Below are 15768 nucleotides of genomic sequence, written 5' to 3' on the forward strand. Positions count from 1 at the left end.
TTGATGTAGTTACCTTAGGATGTCCCAATCATGTGACATGCCTTGGCTCTCAGCTTGACATGCCTTGTCAAAAAGGATGTTTTTGTGTAGGTCTCATGTTGTGTCTGCCACTTCTGTGAGTCTACTAGATACTTTAAAATCTCTCAGTGTGTTCTAAGTGTTTTTATTAAGGCAAATGTAAATCAAGCTCTCCGAGTTGGATTTACTTTCTCTATATAGCAAACGGACGTGCCTACTTGTGAGTATCTGCTTGTGAGCTATATGTCTGAGCTCCAAACACAGTTCAGTTGCCTAAATTCAGTTTTCTGGTGTCACTTGACTCCCCTACCTGTATCCAGGACATTCTCAGAAGGCCTATAGCCTGCTGAAGCAGCATATGGAAGCCAAATATAATATACTTGGATATCTCATATCTACCTATGGCTGGGCATCTGGATCCTGCCTCTGATCAATGCAGTCATGTGAGTCTAAACAACTATTTAGCTCTCCCTGAAACAGACATTTAAGGTATGATATAGGGGTTTGAGCAAGGGAGTGTTCTGCCATTCCAGAGGCACTGCAGGTAAATCCAGATCATTTACATGATGCTGGGAGATACACTGCAAAACCTCTGAGACACATGCCCTTTAGGAACTGACATGCTCTCTAGAATCTGAAAGTGAGGTGAATTACCCTGTTATACTTCTAGTGGCAGAGGCCAGTATTCTGCAGCAACTAGGCTGAATCTTTACTGGCCAGTCAACTGAACTCTGGAAGTCATATGTTGTTGACTTTTTGGTTTAGGAAAAATATCTGTAATATATATATTGCCTAACTCTAAGCTGACTTCCAGTCAAAATGACATTTCCAAGCATCCACTTGTCACAGCAAGTCATAGAATCATGCAGCATCATAGAATGGTTTCTGTTGAAAGGGACCTTGAAGGTCATCGAGTGTCAACCTCCTTGCCATGTTTCTTTTAGCAGTGATATCCTGATGTGGACTTAGCTATCCTTCTTTCCAGTCCTGCTCTGCCTTCTATTCTTGTCCATGTGGCAAAACAAAACATCTTCAGTAGTGCATTGCAAGTCCTGAGAATTCAGTGCAAAATAATCAATAAACACATTTCATAAAACAAATCTTTATGTTTCTTGAAGTCATATTCCTGCAACTATTGAAATTCATGACAAAACATGATTTTATTGCTTAGTTTTGACTCAAAACTCACTTCTACCCCTTCTCAGATTCCAGTTGGCTATATTAGTTTGTACTTTAGGCTGTTGGTGCAAATCTCCACTTTCTCTGAAGGTCAGAGATACTATTTTAGGATGGTAGATTTGTATTCTTTTGTGAATGATTGTCATAGATAATGGAAAATGGCAGCTGGTTTTGTTCTCAGTGGGATGTGTCTGTAAGTAATTATTAAGAAAGACTAGAACTTGGTATGGCTGATTGTATCCTCTTTTAAAACTATAAATAAAAACTGAGAGCAATTAGGACTAAAGGGCAATCTGGATGTAATTTGTGTTCAATGCCTAACACAGCAGGACTCTAATTCAAATGGTGTTATATGCCATGATATGATATTTCCACAGTTCTGTGATTCCCAGATTTGAGCAAGCCTGAAAAAGCTCAAATGCTATAAAAAGTTATTTCTAACCAAAGTGGATATCTGGAAATGTTTGAATTGCACGAATCTATTCTTTTGCGATATGCAGTGCAGGTTCCCACATACAAGGCTTTCCCAAAGCTCTGGCAAACATGCTTTTGATACATCTTTATCCCAAGTAAAATTCTATCTACTATAAATCTGACCCAACTATAAAATACTGTCATAAATACAAGGTCTAAGGGACAAGAGTAATGTATTCAGAAGTTAAGTTTTTTGAAAAAAAAAAAAAAGCTTTTAGAATGGCAAGAAAAATAGAATATAAAGAGGTAGAGAACCCTCCAGCAACAGTGGAAACACTAACAATAATTATTTATCATACATAAAAAGCATTCAAAATGACATGGCAAGGCACAATAGCCCCTACTAGTGCAGGGACTGGGTTACCCAACTTATGCAATTCAGACTGGAAACAAATGGTATCTTATAATGCTCGTGACATGTCAGATACTGCAAAATGCCAGAAGTTTTTTAATTAGAAATGCAGCTGTGACAGTTAGATGCAGCTTATAATACTTACATTTTCTAGTAGTACAACTGGGAAAAAAACCCTGCAAAAAATAAGATCGTCAGTATGAAAATGTAAAACAGCTTATAATTTGTGTACATTTGTGGCCTACAATTTATCTTCAATTTAAAAGGTAGAATAAGAACCAAATCAAAACAATCCAAAACCTTACAGGCATGCTTGCATTGCTCTGCAACAGCAAAGATCACTCTCTTGATTCACTCAGCATTCAGATTACTTAATACTCTTCATAGCTTGTTGAGGTGATTTTTATGTAAATATATAAAGCAAACAATAACTTTTCCAAGTTGGTAGATGTGGATCTGTTATTTTGGTCCAATAATGAAACTATGCGTTTATATCTTTCTTCGAACTCTTACTTTCTCACCAGAAAGGCAAAAGGCTTTCAAAAAATAACTTGAGGGTGCTGAAATTTGTGTTTGTTGTGACTAATTTCTACAAACACAGAAGCAGATCATTTAGCTCAGCTGTGTCAGCAAAGCTTCAGGTGTTCTAACATACAGGATGAGGTATAACCCTAACATTCCATTTTTTTTCTTAATGCCTGTCACAGATTGCCTGACAAAAGCACATCCTAAGAAGTCCTTAGTTTGTCTCACTCCTTTGGGTTTTTGTTTGATGTACAAATGGGCTTAAGAAGGAGAGAAGAATGAGCTATCCTCATTCATTTTATATAATCTTTCACATATTCCTACTTAAGGAAAGAAGGCTTGTGTCTAAAGTGTAGAGAAGGTAGTATCTCAGGGAAGGCAGAACTGAATTCTTTAGTCAGTTCAGGAAGCTGGATTAATATGCATTTTGAAATGTTACATTCATCTAGTCATTCATTTGAATTTAGTCACAGGAAAGACCTGAAAAATACTCTACTTGATTCAAAGATATTGATCTAGAATTCTTGAACGAGACTTCAAGTATTGCTCCAGGTTCTGTTCAAGTCTTCTGCTTGAACAGGTTCCTCCAAGAGGGTTCTCTTTTTTTGGTGAGGTAATCCTGTAGAGGATTTATTAGGATTGGGTGTCATTTTAGTGTTTGAGTTTTTTATTCCTCTCATACCCCTCTCTACTGTGCCTCAGTGTCTTCAAGTGTTTAGTCCATGATGCTGTGTCACAGTCTAGAATGACTGTCCATTAACGACATCACCATGGAGGAGCTGGAGCCATCATCATAAAACAAACAAAAAAACCAAACTTTAAATTACTCTCCTTTGGACTCCTTTTGATAAGTAACACAGACATCATGTTAGACATGTTATTCTGCTTATTCAGGGAAGGGCAGTAGAGCTGGTGAAGGGTCTGGGGCACAAGTCTCATGACGAGTGGCCGAGGGAGTTGGGGGTGTTTAGTCTGGAGAAAAGGAGGCTTAGGGGGGCTTCTTACTCTCAACAAATACTTAAAAGGAGGTTGCAGCAAGGCGGTGGTTGATTTGCCAAGTAACAAGCAATAGGACAAGAGGAATTGGATCCACGTTGTGACAGGGGAGTTTTAGGTTGGATATTAAGAAAATTCCTTCACCAAAAGGATTTGTGTATCCCCAGCCAGATTTCTGCTTCCTTCAGATCTGCAAACTGAGTACTCTGACAGCTGCAGTGCCTCTCCAGTTTTGTTCCGGAAAGAGATAGAGGAAAAAAAGCACATATACTTCTCTTCCTAACTAGTGACTGGATGGTGATGCTGCTCAGATCTGCCAATGGTGATGATCTCAGGCAGGGCTGGTATGCTGTCTCTAATTTAGTTTGACCATCTGCCTTCCCTCCTTCTAATTGGTGTGTGTTAAGAGAGAAAATATTCTTAAAGAGCATTTAAGACGAGGATGCTCCTGGACTCACTAAAAGCAGATTGAAATGTAATATTTGTTTTTCACTGGGCAGATCAGCCTGTATCTCAGCAACCATTTCATATTTGGCAAGATTATTCCTTTTATATAAAGCGGTTACATGTACTAAAGTTGTTATTGATATGAAGGATGCATTAGTAAAAGTGAGAAAAGATCTTTTTTAGCAGGTTCTGTACACTTGTAAAATATTTATGCTGTACCCTGCATATACTGCAGTTTCTTTGTAAACATTGAGCTTTATGCGTCTTTCTAATGCTTGGGAGATGAAAAGTGTATTCAAGTAGGGGTCCTGTACAGGGATTTGTGCACTCTGATCCTTCACTCTGAAACAAGAGCCTTAAGGTTGCTCCATTGACATTTCTCATCATCTCAGGGGAGACCTTGAGAAAGGTGTCTGAAGTCTAATCTGCACTACTTTTCTGACCCTAACACCACGGTTTTGTTCAGAGAGAGTTAATTTTATCAAAGCCTGAAATCTCATCTGAGAGAACTTCACAACCTTGAAGAAGTCTGCCTTCCGAGCCAGTTTGCAGATTGCAGGAGCGGGAGACAGCTAAACATTGTTGAAATAAAAAGAGACAATTCTTGTTTCCCCTGCATTTTCTGGGTGGGATTCATGTTGTCTAACTGTACTAGCTGATAGTGCAGGCTGAACTGACCATCTAAACAACCTGTGTGAAGAGAAGAACATTTGTACAGGCCCTTGGTCTCAGAGGTACTTGTCTTTTTCTACCAGCTTCAGAGGAGAGTCTAATGGCTAGCTTAGGCTAAGCTTCAAGGAGGTGAGGTAAAGCAAAGCAAAGCAACAAAAATTATACTTTTTTTTCAACAATTTTGTCTTCTAGTGAGATTGCCATTGGATTTTCAAGCAGCATAAGAAAAATCTCTTCCTTTAAGTAGATGAACCCAATTTAGTTTTTATCCATTTTGTATCATGAATGGGTTTTTTACAATGTAGATTACCAACCTTTTTTGATGAAGCAAAACTCACCCATCTGTCAGTATTTTGCTGTATTATTTTCAAATGTAATTTTTCACAATAGTGATCTTAGTTAAAACGCCTTGTAATAATAGCTTCATTCTCCTAGTAAATATGATATGAAATTTCGTAGCATATGGTATTTCTTACTGACACTGTACTTGTATTTCTTATTTACAATATTCCTCAAAAAATTATGATTTTTTTGTCTTTATCATTTTACAGGACATTGGTAATAGTATATAGATTCTGAAGATAAAGTAACATACAAGTATTGGATGAAATATTTACCCAGCAAACAGCATTGTTGGTAAGTAGTTTGTGTATTCTTTCTTCTCTTTTACAACATTCCATGTCAAACAATGAAGAGGAAGGCTTATATCATGTCCAATTAGATGTTTACTAAAATAAAAAAAAATACAATCTAATAATATGGTTTAAATATTTACAGTCTCCTTTCCTTTTACGAAATAACTTTAGTATTAGTATATTATCTTTCCTCCCTCCCTTGAGAAAAGCTTTTTCAGTTTCCCCTTTATGCCATTGTGTATCATGAGGCTTTATAGGTTGTTTTATCTACAGGTACTCCCTCATCAAAAATGTACAAAATTCAGTTTCATAGACTTATGCAGGAGTCATAGAGTTTTAATTATTTTTTTCTCTGTTTGTTTTTTTTTTTTTTTTTAATGTTTGGATTGTTCTGATTGTATGTACTGTAGGTGTGCTTTTGGTTTATTGTTGATGCTAAAGAGTGTTTGTAGGGCAATAAACATCAGAGTAGCTTTTATTCACAGCTGCTAAATATATGTCAGATATCAAAAGTATTTGAATAGAGAGTATCAAGAAAAACACACACTATTTAAAAGATTAGTGATAAGGTCACTAGCCAGAACCATCTGAGCTCTAGTCCTGTTGCTGCCTCTGGTTTATTGTATGACCCTGAGTGAGTAATTTCTGAAGAGGAGGAACTCCCTTTCTATGAGGGGATACAGTAGTGTCTGTACAGTAGTGTGTGAACTGAATTACTCTTCTTTACATAATTGGAGAGCTCATTAGGTAGGTGTTAAGAATGACTAAACTCCATTAAGCCTGATAAGATTTATTTATTCCTAAAAACTTACCAAAAGTGAAATAATATAAAATATAACTTTTAGTTTCAAATGGAGTTTCTTTACCTCTTATATTTCCAATACTGTCCTCAATGCTGATTGCTACTTTCATCCACTGGGTGTCAAATCTTCACTTGAAATGTTGTCAGGGATTTTGTATCTACAATGTGCAAAATTTTTATGGATTTAAAGTAAAGAAACCAGAGGTAAAATCACCATAATTGAGTTGCTAGGTTGCTATATAAAGATATACATGTTCTAGAGACTAATGAAACACAAAGGACATATCATTTGTTGTTAGCCACAGTAGCTGAAATATTTGCCATTTTGAAATGTCAATAGTTAAAAACAAATAGGTCTTCTCTGTTATGTCTTTATCAAGAAGAAAGAAAATATCTAAGAAATATATTTGTGCTGTATTTTCACATGTTATCTGGATATGTACCGGGAGGAGGGAATAAAAATCTTTCCTTGGCAAAAAGGAGGTTATTTCCACAGGTAGTGCTGGCAACTGTACAAATTCCACAGCAACCTCATCCAGTTAGACTTGCTTTTGAGTAAGGATGGACTCAACATCCCGGTGTTCCTTCCAATCTAACTTATTCCAAGGGTCTGGGAATGTGTAGTTAAGTGAGATATGTGACACTCATAAAACTGTTATGTTATATTATATTATATACATACACCAAGGTACTCAATCTTCAAGAGAAATTACATGACTTAATATTCAATGGATGAGAGCAACTCTAAAGATGCTGAGGGAAGATGGGGAGCCAGAAAAGCAAAAGAAGGATTTCTTTAGTAAGGTTAGGATCCAACTGCGGGAGATAATTAGGTACCTAATACCATAGATGTGCACATAATTTGTCCTGTGGTTTTAAGATTTTCTTTTAAATGCTTTTGTTTTAGAGTATGACTTGTTCTTAGAAGTCTGTGTGATCACTGACTCCTTTGATCACTGGAGGGCACAGATTTTTACATGCTGGGCAAAACTTAAGCTCACTTGGGGAATTGTGACTGATTTTACAGAGGGAACTCTGTCCAGTCTCCCTAGCAGGGTACTATAAAACACCACAGGGGAATATGAGTGAAGAATACTACATTTCTGTAAAAAGGGAAAATGCCATTTTGCACTGTGGATAAAAGTACAGCCTGAAAAAATGCAAAATAAACCTTCTGCTCTGCTCAGTTTAGTATTGATACAATCCTGGGACACTTTAAAAAAAAAGCTGTGGACCTGATGGACATAGATCTCCAAGGAGAAACAAGGATGAGTATGAGAGGTTCATGAACAAGAATGAAAAGAAAGGTGAAAGTTTGAGATGGCTTACAGTGATGAGTTTCAAATATACAATAGGCTTTTTAAAAAAGACCTAGTGCTTTATTCTCTTCACTATATTCATACTAAAGAGAGAAAAAAGGTAGGGAAATTAAACTGAAGATAATTCAAGGCAGGTACGAGCAGAGAGCTTAGACAGGTTGGGAAAACAAAGTGCCAGAATACACTGCTTGGATGTGTTGTGGAGGGTTTTCGGAATAGGTTGATATCAGCAGTAAACAGCACCAACTACAGTTCAGTGGAAGCTGAATCCCTGACAGGAGACTTTTATCTGTAATCATCCCAAGTTGCACTCTAAATGTGTTGAAAAACATAAAGACAACATCTGGTTGCCCTGTTTGCTTTAAGATGTGGTTTAGATACCCTACCTAAAATCAACAGCCCCTATATTCCATACCTGATCAGACTTGACACACCTGCTGATGGTTTTGGCAGCAAACCACTGCAATATTGGGGATCTGAAAGCTTCAAAACACACTACAAAATAGCTATGATGGACATACACAGAAATTATATCACATGTGTGGGCATAATATTGCTTGGAATGTACAAGAAATTAGTACTGTGGCTGAAAATAAAATTATTATGAACTCAGTAGATAATTACAAGAAATAATAGCCCTGTTTCTAAACACTGGGAATTGTAACCTTTTTAGCAAATAATCATATTGTTTATATGCCTTACTTTTGTGTGTATAAATTGGTAGATGACACACTTCTCTGTATATCTTAACTGTATAGAAATATAAGTAGTTATAATAGTCCTTTCCTGTATAACTAGTAGAATCTAAAATCTTTTGAAAAGGTCTCTTTAGAGCTGAACTCCAGTTTTTCATATTTTGTGCTTTTTATCTGCACTTCAACAGCTTGAATAATGCCAATTAGAGCTGCTACTGTATAGTCACCTTTTAATTTTCTGCCTGTTATACCTTAACATACTCAGAAATTTGGGTGTTGACTGTTCTGATGGATTGTTTGAATTAAAAAAAATCAATTTAAGATGAAAACAAGTGTTCTTTTTGTCTGCAAAAATTTCTGGCCTTCATATCTTTGATACTCATCCAGCACAGGTGCTCTACTATGTAATTACTGGAAACAGCTTGAAATAAAACACTGAAATAGGACTGGTAACCTTGAAAATATTACCACTGCATTAGGTAAAGACAGTTGCAAGATTGAACATGTATCCTGTTCTAGTCTTTCACTGTCTGATGACCAAAACAGTTGCTATAGTAATGAAAAAGACAATAAAATTTCAAATATCCATTCAAAACCATTTTTTTGAGATGCAAATTATTGGAGAGTGGAGTTAGAAGTAGAGATTCACTCTGCAGAAATCATAGGAAGCCACACCTGAAAACCTTTTGGAACTGAATCTGTTCATCAAAAATGCTTTTATCATTCCCATTTCCTCATGGGTTAAATAATAATAAATATTGAACCAAGAGAGTCTAGCTGCAGCTGGAGCATTTTCAATAAATAAAGAGTTAAATACAACCCAGAGCAGGGTTTGGGAGCTCTCTCGAGTACTTGAACACTGCAAGATATTTCCTGTTTTATTGCAGAACCCAGGTCAAGGAGAAGTAATTAATCCTGCTTTTGACTGAGAAAAACTTGTAGTTTACCTCTGGAAATGTTAAAAAAGGCAGTTTTACTTCAGAAAATTTACATTCATCAGCATTGCAGTTTTTCTGACATATGTGGACATTTACTGTCTGGTGATAAACGATCTCTTTCTTCAGTCCAGGATCACCCGTAGATGTCAATTTTTATGTGAAAATTTGTTTGGGATTTGACTCTTCACAGCTCCCTTACAGAACCATTGCAGTTGTTTAGATCTCATGAGACCCTGCCTTGAGTACTGCATGCAGTTCTGGGGTTCTCAGCACACGAAGAACACTGACCTGTTGGAGCAAGTCCAGAGGAGGGCCACCAAGATGACTTGATGAAAGGCTGAGTGAGTTGGGATTGTTCAGCCTGGAAAAGAGAAGGCTTCTGGGTGACTTAACAGGGACATTCCAGTACCTGAAGGGAGCCTACAAAAAGATGGGGAGAGACTTTTTACCAGAGCAGGTAGTGACAGGACAAGAGAGAATGGATTCAAACTGAAAAAGGGTAAGTACAGATTAGATATTAGGAAGAAATTCTGGCACTGGCACAGTTGCCCAGAGAAGCTGTGGCTGCTCCATCTCTGGAAATGTTCAAGGTCAGGTTGGATGGGGCTCTGAGCACCCTGGTCTACTGAAAGGTGTCTCTACCCATGGCAGGGGGTTAGAACTAGATGATTCTTAAAGGTCCCTTCCAATACATGTCATTCTATGATTCTGTGATTCTAAATTATGTTCAAGTAAAGAAAGCTGGCAGTATCAATGTTGTGTTCGAAACTGAGCAGTAATGTGGTTTCACCTTTTTTTCAAAGAAATGTTTCTTGTACCATCTATATTTTACCAGCTTCACGTTTAATCACACAAATCCAGTTCATCAAAGACTTCTAATTCAACTTGCAGAAAATCGGGCTTTTATATATTTCAGTGGAAACTTTTTTGCTAAGTGATTGTGAAGCTAACTGGTTTTGGACATATGTACTAAAAAACCCCAGCTATCGTTAGTCTGAGATGATAGGTGTATGGTATAATTCCAGAATGCTTGCTCTTTAAAAGGTGTGTTTTAATTTGTATTTGTTCTTCTTAAAAAGCTCATTCATCTCAAAGTAATACAGCAGTTAACCAGATACCTTCCAACAGAGTCTAGGAAGTTACATGGAAGGTGAGAATCTGTAAATTTCTTGGTTTTTGTAAAAAAAATTGGTCAGTTTTTGACAGAGTTGCAAGAAATCAGAGCATTCCTTAAAGTGAAATAACACAGCTTTTGGGTGTCTGCTACGTGTTTTTCCCATTTCAACCCTGTAGAAAGAAAAAGTAACCAAAGGAGTGGTGATTGTGTTACACAGTGGTTTACATCCATGCACATGTTTAGAAGAAATTCTTTGACTGCTCAAATTCATGCAAGACTGTGCTGGTTCAAATGCTGCCATTGTGTGGATCATAGCCTATGGTTTGGTAATCTGAGAAGCAGAAGATTTCATTCAATACACACTCCATCTCCTCCTGAAGATTCTCTATTCAGAATGAGAGGGAGGAAATTAAACAAAACAAAACAGAAACCTACTTCAGATTAGATCTGATCTTCCTGGGAAAAAGCATATATTCTACGGTGGGGGACTTAATACAGAAAGTCAGAAATGTGCAGAAACTTATGAAAGAAAATAAAGTGGATTATTGGTGCATTGTTTTCCTGCATTATTTCAGAAGTCTGTAGGTATTAGCTGAGATTTTTTGGTTAGTTCATAAGCAAGGATGGTTCAATCTCACGAGACATTTGTTTCTGAAATTAAAAAGCCAACAACTGCATGATTACACAGTTAGCAAACTTCACTTAACAGAGATCCATGATTCAAAGAGATATGTGAGTTAAAATCTTCTAGGGAGCATGAAGCAATTAATAGTTGGAACTTTTTATAGTACCTTTTATCCAAGGATCTCAAAACACTTTGCTGGCTTTAATTAGGCCTCACACCACACAATATCTGCCTGGAATAGAGAAATGATATTTTTTTATTCTGCATACAGAGAAACATGAGACACAAAAGTTAAATGACTTGACAATGATCATGTAAAAGCAAACAGTAATGATAAGAATTAATCCCAAATCTTCTACCTTCCGGTCCCACGTCCTATCCATTAGCCAAATTTCTTTCCTCTGCATTAAACTCAAGGCTTTTTCTTATCTGTTCTGTAAAATGTGTGATTTTTATTACAGAATCAAAACCCAGGCAATTAGAAAGACTTACATTCTTTCCAGAAAAAAAAAATAAATTGAAAATATTAGTAAAAGACTACTTTCTGCTTTCAGGTAGAGGAGAAACTCTTACTATTTACTGCCTTGAGAGCTACAAAATATATGGAAGAGCAGACTCCAGAGGTAAACGTTGTCTTTGGAGATAATGAATAAGGGTTTGCATTTCTGCCTATGAGGAAGAATAATTTGGGTTAGGGTTTTTTTGCAGGTAGTATAAAATGCAAAGAATGATGCCTGCAGTATACTCAGGAATTCAGCATCAGAAAAAGCTAATCTTAAGGCTGGTAATCTCCTGGGGACAGATAATAAGGAATCATGTCACCCAGGTATAGCCCCTGAAGCTGGGAAGTGTTGCATAAGAGACACAGGCATCTATACTCCTGCAAACTCTTAAATGCTAGAGCCCTTGGCAAGAAGCTGGGGGAAAGAAGGTCAATGGATTAAATTAGCAGATAATTGAGATAATTCTATTGTTGTGTCTCTAATAGTAACCTGACTGAGGATATTGGATACATAACATTACTTTTTCTTATAATTTAAGGCACCTTTTGAAAATGGAGAAAAGGGAAATAACTAGGTTAACACTAGGAGTCTGAATAAAATCTGTGTTGATTTCATATCTCAGCAACATAATTAAAAGAACCTGATTTTTTTATTTCTAGAATTGATTACTCGTGAAATGATAAAAATGATTATTAGTAAAAGACCCTTACATAGAGAAAAATCAGGTGATTCATGAAAACTTGATTCATTTGCCTTACTAGAGGTATCTCTATGCTTAGTTTTTCATCAGAGCCTGGAAGTTTGAATCCATTGATTTTCTTCCTGTAACTGACTCTTTCTAATTTCACCATCATAAGCCACACTGAACACTGGAGCTGGTCAGCCAGTGCAAATATTTTTTACAATTTTTCAGCACCTAAGTTCTGTGTTGAGGTATCTTGGGAAGAAATGTTCAGTCAAATAGTGACTTTAGAATAAATAATGAAACATTAGCACTGATTGAAGTATTCACCATCCAAGTGATCCTGGGAACTATTATACAGCCAGGGTATAACAATGTTACTCAGGCAAAACAAGCCAGCACATTCTCATTTCAGAGGTGATGCTGTGAATTAATTCACAAGTTTTTGTTACCAAAAGTTATTTACCAAACGTTCTTTGGTAATAAGCTAAAATAACAAAGGTATAAGTTAAAAAATTAGAAATTGCTTGCATTCCACTTAGACACAGGAAAAGATGGCACTGAAATGCTCTCACTGTTCACACTTCACAGAATCTGCCGAACATAGACTTGACTTTTAAATAAATAACTAGTCTTTAGAGTTCTCATCATGGATTCTAAAGAGGCAGATGCAGCCATTGCAAATGATTTTGCTCTGTGTTACATTTGTCAAAAGCTGTCAGAATGTAGTAAAAAGGTGTTTATAAAGAGTAATATGCTGCTTGAACTCCTGTATGTCTCCTAGGCTGGAGATTTTAAGATTGCTGATTTGTGAGAGTAAAAGAGTTCCAAATGAGTCTGTTGTTTTCTGGCTTTACTAATTTATATATCATGCACTTCTACACATCTACATGTCTGCAAATTGCAGTCAACAATCAAACCTGGAAAAGAAATCAAATCAGATAGAAAAAGACCAATCTGCTTCACACTGAGCTACATTTGTGTGGTTAGATGGTAGGACTTGTGTACAAAATAATCATTATTTTACACATGATTTTGCATGTCTTTAAGTATGTATAAAATAACTTTGTTCAAAAATGTAGTTTGTGTCAAGACAATAAAGACTAGGGAGGAGAGGAGAATTTTGGCATATGATAAACTAACAAAGTTTACAAAAGATTTTCATACACAGATATAAATGTGTGATTCTACTATCTTTTACATTGTGTCTCTGATCCATTCATAAAGTTTGCCTGACCTTAAGAAAAAAAAAAAAAAAACCAAACCAAATCAAGGCTTTTAATTTATTATGACCATTTCAATAAACAGTATATTACAGTATTTTCATATATATCAGGAATTGCTATATTTATCTGGAAAGAATATAAGAAATTTACATCTTACCAGTGAGCAGACACATGCTGGTTGGTCTGGTTGTTGACTAAATGAATGTTATAGTCAATATAATGTTACAAGTTTTATTTACTCTAATTCTCTGTGAATATCTATGAATATCCAAGAAAATATCTAAGGAAGAAAGAAATTGCCATGAAGAGAGCTCTTGGCCAGCTGGTTTAGTTACATTCATAAGCATGCTAAATAAGGAATGAACTGGTGAGAGAAAATGATACCTCCAATACAATATATGAACCAGTCTTCATTAGTGTAAAATTATTAAATATGTACCAATGCTTGAAACTAGTCTTTCTTATGATTTAAGGGATGAAGTATAGAATTGAAGATTTCAAAAAAAACCCTAGAAGATGAACCTGCTAACACAAGTTTTTCTCTTTTAAAATTTGGAGCACAGGGAGAAAATTACCTTTGTCTTTTGATAACCTCCAAAAGAACTACTTGATTGTCCTAATTTTTCTAAGAATCCTTGACCATGTTGCAGGGGCAGAGAGGTCTCAAAAGACCCTGAACAGCAAATTGCTAGAGATTAGAAACTTATTGGGGAATGAGTCCAAAATATAAGATGAATTTGCTCTATTTTTATACCTCCAGTATAAGTATGGTATGATGGACACTCATTCTCCATTGTAGAAATTAATGCTGCCTTCCTTTTGAAACACTCACCATTATGTTCATTTACTGTTCCATTAGAAGAAATTGGCAAAGAACACATTCTCCAAAATTTTCTATTTATAAATAAATTTCAGAGGGAGAATTATTTTCTGCCATAAGCATAGTTCAGAGTTCTATAATTAGATTTGATTTGAATTTTAGGCTTTGAAATGCAAAAGGTGTGGGAGAAAGTGAAAAATGTTGTTGTTGTTGTTTTTATTCTGCTGGTTTTTACTAAAGTTAATTTTCTTCGTAGTAGCTGATATGGGGCTAAGTTTTGAATTTGTGTTGGAAACAGTGTTGACAATACAGGTATGGTTTCATTATTGTTGAGCAGTGCTCACACAGAGTCAAGGCCTTTTCTGCTCCTATCCCACTCTGCCAGCAAGGAGGTTGGGGATGCCCAAGTAGTTTGGAGGGGACAGAGCTGGGAAAGCTGACCACGACTGACTAAAGGAATATTCCTACCATATGTTGTTATGATCAGCAATAAATTAGGGAAAGACTGGTCAAGGGGCTGGTGCTTGGGGACTGGTTAGGCATTGATCAATTGGTGGTTTTCATTTTCAGCACTTGTCTTTCTTGGATTTTATTTATTTCTGTTATTTTCATTTTAATTTTCATTACAATAATAGTAGTAGTAGCAGCAGCAGTAGTAATAGTAGAAGTATTTTATTGTATTATTTCTTATTTCATTTTATTTCCATTATTAGTCTGTTCTTATCTCAATGCATGAGTTTTCTCTTTACATTTTGAATTTTCTTCACCCTCCCTTCTGCTGGAGTGGGGAGTGAGTAAGTGGCACTAGGGTGCTTAGTTGCCAGCTGGGGTTAAACCATGACAGTCTTTTTTGACACCCAACGTGATTCTCAAAGGCTTTGAGATGATAACAGGTTGACCAGTGTGTATTAGAAGGGATTTATACCTGTTAACAGTTTGGGGTCACAGCATTGATTTTTCCGTTCTTGATATTACTTTATATGATCTATACCATGCTCTTTTTCTTGCTGCACATGTTAAAAGTTGATGTTGGCTTTTGCACTTTGCTAGTGATTAGTAGTGATTAGTGATGTTTTACCAGGGAGATTCGTTATTAAAAAACTGATCGTGAGATTAATCTGGTATTTGGGCTCTGAATTGTAGGTACAATCTCATGGAGAAAATTAACAATTATACCTTCTCCTTTATGAGTTTTTGGTTGTTTGTTCGTTTTTTATGGGGGAAATACAGAATGGAACCTTTGCTACTTTCTTCTGCAAATACCGCAGTAACTTCTCAGTATCTTGAACTACCTTCAGTAGTTAAAATACTTCTATTAATATTTTTTAGGAACATTGCTTTGCTTTTCTCTAACATGTGGGAGAATATGGGCAGGTATCTAGAGAATTTCTTAGCTCAAATGGACTGGAACTTCCCTCCCAAAAGCTACAGGATCCTGGATGAAGTGACAGAATATTTGAAAACAGAATGCCATTGCTGTTCCAAAGAAGCACAACTTGCCATAGTGTGCTCGGCCCTCTCCAGCATCTACCGACACTGCTCAATATTATGAATCACCCTCAGTTACAAGAGAGGGGAAACAAACTAACAAACACTAAGGCCAAACCACATGCTAAATCAGTCACCCTTATAACTGGACAAACACAATGGAATCAGAGAATGGGTAAGGCTGGAAAGGACCATGGTGGAATCATCTGGTCCAACCTCCTTGCTCAAGAAGGGCACCTGCAGCACACTGCGCAA

The sequence above is a fragment of the Chiroxiphia lanceolata genome, chromosome 2 (assembly GCF_009829145.1).
Source record: "Chiroxiphia lanceolata isolate bChiLan1 chromosome 2, bChiLan1.pri, whole genome shotgun sequence".
Classification (NCBI taxonomy): Eukaryota; Metazoa; Chordata; class Aves; order Passeriformes; family Pipridae; genus Chiroxiphia; species Chiroxiphia lanceolata.